Source organism: Pseudophryne corroboree, chromosome 11 (genome assembly GCF_028390025.1).
Source record: "Pseudophryne corroboree isolate aPseCor3 chromosome 11, aPseCor3.hap2, whole genome shotgun sequence".
Classification (NCBI taxonomy): Eukaryota; Metazoa; Chordata; class Amphibia; order Anura; family Myobatrachidae; genus Pseudophryne; species Pseudophryne corroboree.
Window position 1 is genome coordinate 302988576 of NC_086454.1, and position 12533 is coordinate 303001108.

Below are 12533 nucleotides of genomic sequence, written 5' to 3' on the forward strand. Positions count from 1 at the left end.
ATGGTGTCATTACAGGAGATAGCCACTGGTCAGGCATGCTGTCTTCCAAAGAATCCATTGTTCTATTAAGAGTGACTTTAGCTTTCATACATTTAAACATATCTACTAATGGCAATGTGATACAACTTTATAACAGGCATCAAATGAATCTACACATTAATCTGGTTACTGTGACACCAAGCACAACATGTCCATCTTGTTCCGTTTCAATAAATACACATACATGACGTTACTCCATTATATAATTTAAAACATTATGATGTCTGGTGCTTGATATGTTCAAATGATGTGCTGGATGAAATATTTGTTGAATATATCTTTGTGGCATGTCTGTGTAAATGCGTATGTTACCATATATTGCGGTCTGCGCTGTGAGTATTTGCAAGTATAGCGACTCATAATGTGTGGAGTCTGTATGTTCTCTCTGTGTAATATTTTTGACTTCGACAGTCTTGTACAGCAGAATTTCTATCATCCTCTAGGGACTCACTAACCTGTACTCAGGATAATACTCACTCCCAGTCCAGTGGGGCTGAACCCCCTTGGTTGGCTTCCATTAAATGTATGATTTCTACTATTTCTACAAAACTGTCTCATAATGAGAAGGAGACACAGTTTTTACGGCAATCTATGGATGACCTGATGCATAGGGACTCAGCTTCCATACCTCCACCCCAGGCCCTAGCCATTTGCCCACAGAAGCATACTCTGGCCCAAATCATGCAGGGTGATGCTGACCCTGATACGTAGGATCCAGAGGAGGGTGAAGTGGATGCAGGTGAGGGGGATGCTGTCCTGTCACAGGGAATACAGGCCCTCATTGAGGCAATCAGGACTTTCCTGCACATTCCTGACAGGACAGAGGAGGTGGAAGAGGAATCTTATTTTAATACTAAAAAGAAATCCTCAGCTACTTTCCCCACTTCAAAGGAATGAAACACCCTCTTTGAAGAGGCGTGGGTAAACCCTGACAAGAAATTATAGATCCCTAAACAGTTGATTTCTTCCTTTCCTTTTCCTTCGGAGGATAGGAAGAAATGGGAAATCCCGCCAATTGTAGACGCTTCTGTATCCAGGTAATTGCGTAAGATAGTCTTACCGGTTCCTGGGGCGGCGTTCTTAAAGGGCACAGCTGACCGTAAGATTGAGACCACTCTCATATCTTTATTTCTCTTACGTCCTAGAGGTTGCTGGGGTCCACATTAGTACCTTGGGGTATAGATGGGTCCACTAGGAGCCATTGGCACTTTAAGAGTTTAAGAGTGTGGGCTGGCTCCGCCCTCTATGCCCCTCCTACCAGACTCGGTTTAGAAAATGTGCCCGGAGGAGCCGGTCACAGCTAGGGGAGCTCCTAGAGCTTCTTTAGTTTTATTTTTTTTCTAAGAGTAATTTAGGCACAGCCTCCCTGCTTTGTGGGACTTAGGGGGGGAGTAGTGTCAAACCCTGAGAGGTTAATGGCCACTATCTCACTGCTGACAGGACACTGAGCTCCTGAGGGTGATGATCGTTAGCCGCCCGAGGCGACCGCTCACTCCCGCAGCATGCCGCCACCCCCTAACAGAGCCAGAAGATTCCGGTGGCGAGTGAGTCACCGGCTCCCCGGACAAGAAAGGAGCCAGTGTGAATAGCGCCTACAGGGTATGAGCGCATTACTAACTGCGCTTCGGAGAGCTCAGCGCTACATAGTGCGGCGCTATGAAGGGCGCCTTGAGCCAGAGCAGATACCCTACACTGGTCATCAAGCCTATCGGACCTCGGTTACGCTGCTAGCAGAATCCTCAGGCCAGTATAATCCTTTGAAAGTGCGGGAAGAGGCGCCATTTCCAGAGGGCAGAGCTTCTCCTCAGAGCGGACCCAGCAGCGTTCAGCGCCATTTTTCTCCCTGCAGATGCAGCTTCAGAGACGCTGACAGGGAGTGCTGTCCCTCCACACGACTCCAGCTATCCTGTGCGGTACCAGGGGGATGTAGAAGGGTTGGGGGAGGCTGTGTATTACTGTGTAGTCTATCAAGGGTACACAGTCAGCGCTAGGGGGGTTATACCTACCTAATTGAGCGCTGTGTGTGTGCGGGCTCCAAGCTGTGTGTTTCTCTGAAGGTACTTGGAGAGGAAACTGTGTCTGACATTTTCCTGTGTGAGTGTGGGTGTATGTTTTCTCACATAACCATGTCCAGGGACTCTGTGTCTTATGCTGCAGAGGAGTACATTCCATGTACCCAGGAATGTAATGTGGTTTCTCAGTTTCCTATTAATGAGCCAGAATGGCTGACTTCTATTAAGGGTATGATCTCTCAGATCTCTATTAGGGTAGCCCATAATGAGACTAAAACTCAGGTTTTAAAGAGTTCTACGGCAGGTTGGTCAGGATCCATTCCTATTCCTTCCAAATCCCCTAGCGTGTACCCAAAGAAACGTGCACTTGCCCAGGTTATGCAAGATGACATGGATACCGACTCTGACACGGCAGACGGTGATGGGGATGTGCTGAGGGCGGCGGCGTCCCTCGCAAAGGGGATGCAGCTCATGATTGAGGCCATTAGAGATGTGTTAAACATTACTGACTCACCACCTGAGCAGGTTGAGGAGCCTTACTTCACAGACAATAAGAAAGCCTCGCTAACCTTCCCTGCTTCAAAAGAATTAAACACTCTCTTTGTTAAATCCTGGGAAAATCCGGAGAAAAATTTCCAGATCCTGAAGAGGATAAGAAAAGTTGGGAGACCCCACCCATAGTTGACGCATCTTTCTCCAGACTGTCAAAGAAGGTGGTGTGGTGTTACCTGTCCCTGGCTCTACCACGTTGAAGGAACCGGCTGACCGTAAGATTGACACTACGCTCAAATCCATATACACTGCTTCAGGGGTGGCGTTAAGGCCTACTATTGCCTGTGCATGGATTTCTAAAGCTATAGTAAAGTGGTCAGGTACGTTACGAGAGGGCTTAGGTACACTAGATAGAAGTGACATTGAACTGTTTTTACGTAACATACAGGATTCTGCGGGGTTCATGGTGGAATTCATGAAGGACCTGGGTACAATGAATGCAAGGTTATCTTCCATGTCTGTCTAAGCTCGCAGGGGACTCTGGCTACGCCAATGGTCTGCCGACGCGGAATCCAGGAGAAGTGGGGAGAACCTACCCTACACAGGTCAGGCTCTATTTGGGGAAGCGTTGGATACGTGGATTTCCAGGGCAACCGCGGGTAAGTCACCTTTTCTTCTTTCAGCTCCGCCTTATAAGAATAAATTTTTTCCTTCATCTGCATCTCAGTCCTTTCGGACCGCTAAGACGAAAAAGTCCAAGCCTCCTACCACCTTCTTTAGAGGTGGTCGTGCAAAATCCAAAAAACCTGCACCTGCAGGTTCCCAGGACCAGAAGCCTGCTTCTTGTACCTCAAAATCCTTGATCCCTGGGTACTGGATATTGTGTCCTAGGGGTACAGACTGAAGTTTCAAGATCTCCCGCCTCACCGATGCTTCAAATCAGGCTTGCCAGCTTTACTGACAGACAGGGCTATCCAGCTGGAAGCCATAAAAAATTTGGAAAAGTCAGAGGTCATTGTTCCAGTTCCACCTTATTTGAAACAAATTACAAAATGGAGTCTCTAGGGCAGTGATCTCAGGTCTAGAGGAGGGGGAGTTTCTGGTATCCCTGGATATCAAGGATGCGTACCTCCACATTCCGATTTGGCCACCGCACCAGGCGTATCTCCGATTTGCACTGTTGGACAGTCACTATCAGTTCCAGGCACTGACGTTCGGTCTCTCCACGGTGCTGAGGGTGTTCACCAAGGTGATGGCAGAGATGATGGCTCTCCGCAGACAGGGAATGAACATAATTCCATATCTTGACGATCTGCTGATAAAGGCATCGTCCAGGGAGAAGTTGTTGCAGTTCATTGCTCTCACGACTCATCTGCTCAGGGAACATGGTTGGATCTTGAACCTTCCAAAGTCACATTTGGAGCCGACAAGGAGATTTTCTTTCCTGGGAATGATCCTCGACACGAAAGTGCAGAAGGTGTTTCTGCCGGTGGAGAAAGCGTTGGTGATACAATCAATGGTCTGGGATGTCTTGAAGCCTGCCCGGGTATCGGTTCATCAGTGTATTCGCCTTCTGGGGAAGATGGTGGCCTCTTACGAGGCTCTACAGTACGGAACATTTCATGCTCTGTCATTCCAACTGGATCTCCTAGACAAGTGGTCGGGATCTCATCTACACATGCACCAGAGGATACGTCTGTCGCCGTAAGCAAGGATTTCGCTCCTCTGGTGGTCAAGTCAGGAATTCCTTCTTCCACTAAACATCCTGGAACTAAGAGCCGTGTCCAACGGTCTTCTACAAGCAGCACACCTTCTGCAGGATCAGGCCATTCAAGTGCAGTCGGACAACGTAACGACGGTGGCCTACATAAACCGACAGGGTGGAACGAAGAGCAGAGCTGCGATGTCAGAGGTGACAAGAATCCTTCTCTGGATTGCACGTGGTGGCGCTGTCAGCAATCTTCATTCCGGGCGTGGACAACTGGGAAGCGGACTTCCTCAGCAGGCACGATCTCCATCCGGGAGAGTGGGTAATACACCCCGAGGTGTTCGCAGAAGTGACAAGTCTTTGGGGCGTACCTCAAATAGACATGATGGCCTCCCGCCTCAACAAGAAGATTTGGAGGTACTGTTCCAGGTCGAGAGACCCTCAAGCAGTGGCAGTGGATGCCCTGGTAACACCGTGGGTGTTCAAGTCAGTGTATGTGTTCCCTCCACTTCCACTCATTCCAAGAATTCTAAAGCTTGTAAAAAGAACAAGAGTTCAGGCGATCCTCATTACTCTGGACTGGCCAAGGAGAGCTTGGTACGCGGATCTCCTGCTTGGTACGCGGATTTACTGCTGGAAGATCCGAGGCCTCTTCCTCTTCGGGAGGATCTTATACAACTGGTGCCGTTCGCTTATCAAGACTTACCACGGCTACATTTGACGGAATGGAGGTTGAATGCCAGATCTTAGCTCGGAAGGGTATTCTGAACGAGGTTATTCCTACCCTGACACAGGCTAGGAAGGGAGTAACGTCTAAACATTACCATCGAATTTGGAAAAAATATGTGTCTTGATGTGAATCTAAGAAATTTCCTATGGTGGAGTTTCAACTTGGACGGTTTCTCCTCTTCCTGCCAGCAGGTGTGGATATGGGCCTGCGGTTGGGATCCACAAAGTCCAGATTTCGGCTTTATCCGTTTTCTTCCAGAAACAATTGGCTGCCCTCCCTGAAGTACAGACATTTTTAAAAGGGCTTCTGCACATCCAGCCTCCCTTTGTGGCGCCGACGGCACCCTGGGATCTTGACGTGGAGTTGCATTTCCTTCAATCGGATTGGTTTGAGCCTTTACAGGAGGCTGAGGTCAAGTTTCTCACGTGGAAGGCTGTCACATTGTTTGTCTTGGCTTCTGCACGACGTGTGTCGGAGTTGGGGGCTTTGTCCTGGAAAAGCCCCTACTTGATATTCCATGAAGAAGAGCTGAGTTGAGGACGCATCAGCAGTTCCTTCCAAAGGTTGTGTCGGCTTTTCATATCAACCAACCTATTGTGGTGCCAGTGGCTACTGACTCCTCAATTGCATCAAAGTCCTTGGATGTTGTGAGGGCTTTGAAGATCTATGTGAAGAGGACTGCTCGTCACAGAAAATCGGACTCTGTCCTTTATGATCCCAAGAAAATTGGGTGTCATGCTTCTAAGCAGACGATTTCTCGTTGGATCAGGTTCACTATCCAGCATGCATATTCTATGGCAGGATTGCCGTGTCCAAAATCTGTTAAGGCCCACTCTACTTGTAAGGTGGGTTCTACCTGGGCGGCTGCCCGGGGTGTCTTGGCTTTGCAGCTCTGCCGTGCGGCTACTTGGTCTGGGTCGTACACGTTTGCTAAGTTTTACAAGTTCGATACTTTGGCCTCTGAGGACCTCAAGTTTGGTCAATCAATTCTGCAGGGGCCTTTGCGCTCTCCCTCCCGTTCTGGGAGCTTTGGTACATCCCCATGGTACTAATGTGAACCCCAGCATCCTCTAGGACGTAAAAGAATATAGGATTTTAATTACCTACCGGTAAATCCTTTTCTCGTAGTCCGTAGAGGATGCTGGGCACCCACCCAACACTTCATTGTCCTGCAGTGGTTACTTGGTTCAGTACTGCTTTGTTCTTAGTTAAATACTGCGTTTTTTAACTGGTTTAGGTAATGTTTCAGCTGTTGCTGAGTTTTCAGGCTAGTTACCTTGGTTTGCCTTGTTTGTGTGAGCTGGTATGAATTTCGCCACTATCTGTGTAGTTTCCTTCTCTCGAAGTTGTCCGTCTCCTCGAGCACAGTTTCTAGACTGAGTCTGGTAGGAGGGGCATAGAGGGAGGAGCCAGCCCACATTATTAAACTCTTAAAGGGCCAATGGCTCCTAGTGGACCCGTCTATGGGGGTCATTCTGACCCGATAACATGCTACAGTTTATCGCGTTTGGCCGCCGTTTCGTAGGCGCGGTCTGGCCAACGCAGGCGTGGCCAGACCGTTTGGGTGGCGGGCCGCAGTGACTGCATGACATCGCACGCAGCCGCTGCGGGCCGTGGAGCGATGAGTAGCTCCCAGCCAGCATGCTAAAGCTGCGCTGGCCGGGAGCTACTCCTAAAGTGCAAAAGCATCGCCACTTTGCGATGCTTTTGCACTTCTGCTGGGGGGAGGGGGGCAACACTGACATTCGAGGCGGGATAGCCCTGTGCTGGGCGTCCCCCCCCGCATGTCTATGGACATGATCGTAGCCCTGCAAAATTTTGCAGGGCTACGATTAACTCGAAATGACCCCTATACCCCATGGTACTAACGTGGACCCCAGCATCCTCTACCGACTACGAGAAAAGGATTTACCAGTAGGTAATTAAAATCCTATTTTTACTGATCATTTATAGAAAATGTGATAAGAATCTCTACTTAATAGTATATACTATATATTCTCCTTAATACTATTTAGGTTATAGCTATGTGGGGATAAAGCTCCTAAATTTGCTGTTCGGACTTGGTAAATTGGACTAGACTGAGGCCTCCATGTAAATAATGGGGATTACGTTACTTAACTGAGCGCAGGTGATATCTATGTGTGATAGCCGTGGAGCGGCAGGTCCATAAGTAATTTTAAAAGCATTGGACGCCTGGCCGTTTCATCACATAAGCACGCAGTTTATTCACAGTTCAGACAGGGTTATCACAACAATAACATTTAACTTCTTGTTCTCTCTTCAGGGTAATATTCATATGGGTTACATCAGGTTACATCTCCTTTCATTTGCTTCACTGGCAATAACAGCATTTACAGTGATGTGACAGCATTACAGTACAGTACATACCAGCGCAGTCTCTGGGAATCAGTATTGCGGCTTCCGCAAACTGAGATTCATTTCAGTGTGCTCTCCCCCATTCGCTAGTGGCTCTATCTAAACGGGATCTCTCATGGACACGTTACTGGGGACCTTCCGCCGAACGTGGTTCCTACCACTCACCCAGGTCGTCCTCTCCCGCAGACTCACACCTCCCGTCCTGCTTCTTAGGTACCCCTGAAGATGGGGATCCCCTGTGTTCCTGGTTCCTTCCACTGTACTCTGCATACTGTGGCTCTCACACTGCAAATCTGGATATCTTTTGCTCTTCCTAGCAGCACCTACATGCTGTTCTATAATGCCAGGGACTGTGGAGTACCATGCTTGTTCCACAGTCCCCAGACTGCGTTTCTCCTGGACACTTAGCCTGTGCCTTCCATCCTCAGTCCTCAGCTCACCCTGAATTCTAGACTCTGCTTTGTTCCTTCTACTAAAACCCCCTACACTTCCTGTCCTAACTCCTTACATGTCACAGGGTCTGCAAGTAACTGGTTTTGGGGCCATAAACTCCCCCACTCACTGATAAGAATCAAAAGGCTTTTGGAACTTTCCAAAATCTGTTGTCTCCTAACATTCCAGTATGCCACATATGCAGAGGTGTATCTAGGGGTCTGAGCGCCCCTGGCAAAGTAAAGGACTGGCGCCCCACACCCGCCCATATTTGAAATATCGAAGCGCATGTGCCAAAAAGGGGGCGTGGCCACTCAATAGACCTCAAATACAAATTACACCACTCAGAAGCATTCCTTACTAACATTACACAGCACAGTTATGTCCGTTGTTTCACGTTACGCTACACAGTAGCACCGCTTATACACATTATGCCATACAGTAGGGCCTATAATATATATATATATATATATACACAAAAAATGCTAACCCAGTATACCATAATATATATCCATTCCAATAAGAAGAGGTGCACTCACCAGGGACTTTTCAGCAGGTTTTATTTACTCACGTCACCAATGCAGACAAAAACTTAACTTAACCTTTCTCAAGACATCCCACCAGTAGAAGAGACACACACACACACACACACACACACACACACACACATATATTATATATAGTGGTCATAGTGGAAATTGTGAAGTGGGGGTATAGAAAAGTGAAGGTTGCAATTATGTGCGCGCCGAAGGCGCATGCACTCAGGGAAAATGAGGTGTAGCCACTCAAAAGGGGGCATGTCCTTAAGTGTAGTGTACCACATCATATACCCCTTATACACATTATGCACCACAATAGTAGGACCCCTTATACATCTAGTACTAGTGCCCCTTACACATTATGCCACACTGCATGAGCCAAAATTCACATTATGCAACACAGCATGAGCCAAAATTCACATTATGCAACACGGAATGAGCCAAAATTCACATTATGCAACATGGGGGTAAATTTACTAAGGTGGGAGTTCAATTTAAGATGGGATGTTGCCCATAGCAACCAATCAGCTTCTACTTCTCATTTACCTAGCACCTTCTAGAAGATAATACCTGGAATCTGATTGGTTGCTATGGGCAACATCCCATCTTAAATAGAACTCCCATCTTAGTAAATTTACCACATGGTATGAGCCAAAATTCCCATTATGCAACACAGACTGAGCCAAAATTCACATTACCCCACACAGTATGTGCCAAAATTCACATTACCCCCACCCACATTACCCCCCAAAATTCACATTTCCGCACACAGTTTGATCCAAAATTCACATCACCCCACACAGTATGAGCCAAAACTCACATTATCCCACCCACATTACCCCCCAAAATCCACATTTCCACACACAGTATGATCCAAAATTCACATCACCCCACACAGTATGATTCAAAATTCACATTACCCCACACAGTATGATCCAAAGTTCAGGGACAGGGAGAGTGACAGCAGGGACATAGTTACAGGGACAGTGACAGCAGGGACAGTGACAGAGAGACAGCAGGGACAGTGACAGACAGAGTGATAGCAGGGACAGGGAGAGTGACAGAGAGAAAGTGACAGCAGGGACAGAGAGAGAGAGACAGCAGGGACAGGGAGAGTGACAGAAGGACAGAAAGAGTGACAGAGGGACAGTACCTGAGCAGCTGATGGGGCTGTGGTCGGCGGCGGTGCAAAGGCTGAAGTCAGCGGCAGTGAGGAGAAGGCCCTGGGCAGTGGTGGTGACCAGGAGAAGGCCCTGGATGGCGTAGCGGAGGATGACATGGGCGGCAGCGGCGGAGGACATGGGCGGCAGCGGTGAAGAGGAGGAAGCCCAGGGCAGCGGCTGGGTGGAGATGGCCTTCGGTCCCTATGACCGTGGCATCACCATTTGAAATCTATTCCAGTGTATACCGGCCCACTTTGAACACATATATATATATATATATATATATATATATAGTCCATAGGATCCGGCTCTCCATTGACGGGTTTACTGCACCGGGTGCCTCGGTAACAAATCACATATATATCCAACCAACGTGGCACTCCTGGTGGCTTAAATAACAGAACTCGCAGCCAAGCATTATGAATAATGCTTGGCTGCGAGTTCTGTTATTTAAGCCACCAGGAGTGCCACGTTGGTTGGATATATATATATATATATATATATATATATACACATACATACATACATACATACACACACACACACACACACACACACACACACACACACACACACACACACACACACACACACACAATATTCCCCAGCACTCCAGGATCCCCTTAGGGTAACGTGTTCCAGGCCACTCATAGGGGGTATGTGCCCCAAAATATGCAGGCAGGAATGAACAGGCAGAACTCGGAGACTCCTAAATAGTAAAATATCTCAACAGGGTGGTTTCATTAATCTACATTTTGGGGATGGTCTTCCTTTCAGGTCCTGAAGAAGGGGAAATAAACCCCGAAACATAAATTAATAAAAGAACCCTCTTGAGACATTTCACTATTTTCGAGTCTCTGAGTGCCACTAAATAATCGCAGGGTGGTGGCGGCACTCTTCAGACTTGCACAGTGTCCGTGGTATATCCACGAAACATGACGGCCTTATGGTCAATAAACGGACACTGCCTTAAGGACCCTGTGCAAGTCTGATGAGTGCCGCCACCACCCTGCGATTATATATATATATATATATATATATACACACAGCAAAACGAGGCGGCACTTGGAGTCATTGTAAACAAATATAACGTGTATTAAGAATAAATGTCAACGTTTCGGGGACCAACTCCCCATCTTCCCCGAAACATTGACATTCATTCTTAATACATGTTATATTTGTTTACACTGACTCCGAGTGCCGCCTCGTTTTGCTGTCTATATGAGGCGTGTGTCTTCTGTGGAGGGCACCGGAGCAAGCAAGTTCCTTGGTTGGATCAACTGAGTGCCGGAACGCAGGTGTGTGTGTGTACACACACACACATATATACACGTATACATACATATACACACATACGTGTATATATACATATATTATTATACATTTTTTATATATTTGTAGCCCAGAGCACTTCCCCCCCTCCCCCGTTAGTCCCTCACCAGCACTGACGTCCAGGATCGACCATAGCAGGCAGCCGCTGTCACAGTAATTGGCGCCGGGGTCTGACACCGCGCTACAATCAAGAAACTACACCTTACCCGCGGACCTTGCTGCAGTGACCTCCCGGCAGCAAAGGCTGCTGGGAGCTGTAGTTTATGTAGTTTCCGGATTGTAGCGCTGTGTCGGACCCCGCCGCCGCGTCCAATTAGTGACTGCCGCTGCTGCGGCTGCCTGCTATGGTCTTCAATGCAACCAGGTGTCAGTTTGGCGTGACAAACTACCGGGGCGGGGGGTGACACACCTTGGGGGGCTGGAGTGGACAGCTGCTTAATATTAATTCTACCTACTGGCCGCGGGTGGCACCGCCGGGCGGCGCCCCCCCCTCGGCTGGCGCCCCTTGCGAGTGCCATCCTGGCCAATAGGTAGATACGCCCCTGTATATATACATATATTATTATACATTTTTTATATATTTGTAGCCCAGAGCACTTCCCCCCCTCCCCCGTTAGTCCCTCACCAGCACTGACGTCCAGGATCGACCATAGCAGGCAGCCGCTGTCACAGTAATTGGCGCCGGGGTCTGACACCGCGCTACAATCAAGAAACTACACCTTACCCGCGGACCTTGCTGCAGTGACCTCCCGGCAGCAAAGGCTGCTGGGAGCTGTAGTTTATGTAGTTTCCGGATTGTAGCGCTGTGTCGGACCCCGCCGCCGCGTCCAATTAGTGACTGCCGCTGCTGCGGCTGCCTGCTATGGTCTTCAATGCAACCAGGTGTCAGTTTGGCGTGACAAACTACCGGGGCGGGGGGTGACACACCTTGGGGGGCTGGAGTGGACAGCTGCTTAATATTAATTCTACCTACTGGCCGCGGGTGGCACCGCCGGGCGGCGCCCCCCCCCTCGGCTGGCGCCCCTGGCGAGTGCCATCCTGGCCAATAGGTAGATACGCCCCTGCACATATGTTATGGCCTGCATTCAGCTAGTGATAAATAGCAGTGATAATAAAATCACACGGAAACTGCTGCTGTCACATGATGATTCGGGAGGAGTTGTGTGTCATAAATAGGCCCTATAATGATTGGAGACATCCTAGAGGCCGCTTCTGAGTACTGAGCCCAGGAATTGTGTCAGAGTGCTGCAGGTTAGTGTCACTCTGCAGCACCCGGCTCCTGTTACTGTGGAGGAGTCGGCATTTTGGTGTCACTCAATGTTAGGGTGACACCTTTGAGTGGCCCACCCCCCCCTTGTAACGACACACTGGGCAAATATGGCAAGGGTGCAATAATAATTTGGGAGAATGAGAGGCTGCTTCCACAATTCCATGTGACATTGCAGGACAAGAGACAGATGAGACCTCTGGTTCTGTCCCATCAGTATCAATTAATAGAAATTAGGAAATGCATTTGGAAATTTGTCATTTTTTTTAAAAACAGGTAACTGGTATGTAAGTATAATATTATACCATGACTCCAACAAGCGTTGTGACTTAGCCAACTTGTGTCCAGGCCAGGAACTTGGCACCCATGCATTTGATGGGATGGCATGTGGAAGTAGGCCTATTAAGGTTGCATTCCAGCTGTGTTCCATTTATAGTGCAGGA

General features: G+C 48.3%; 1 long non-coding RNA gene across 1 annotated transcript in view; it reads left to right on the forward strand.

The window, feature by feature from the left end:
• The window catches only part of LOC134970207 (uncharacterized), a 140899-nt gene that overhangs the window by 36861 nt on the left and 91505 nt on the right, over positions 1-12533 (forward strand). The window lies entirely within an intron of this gene.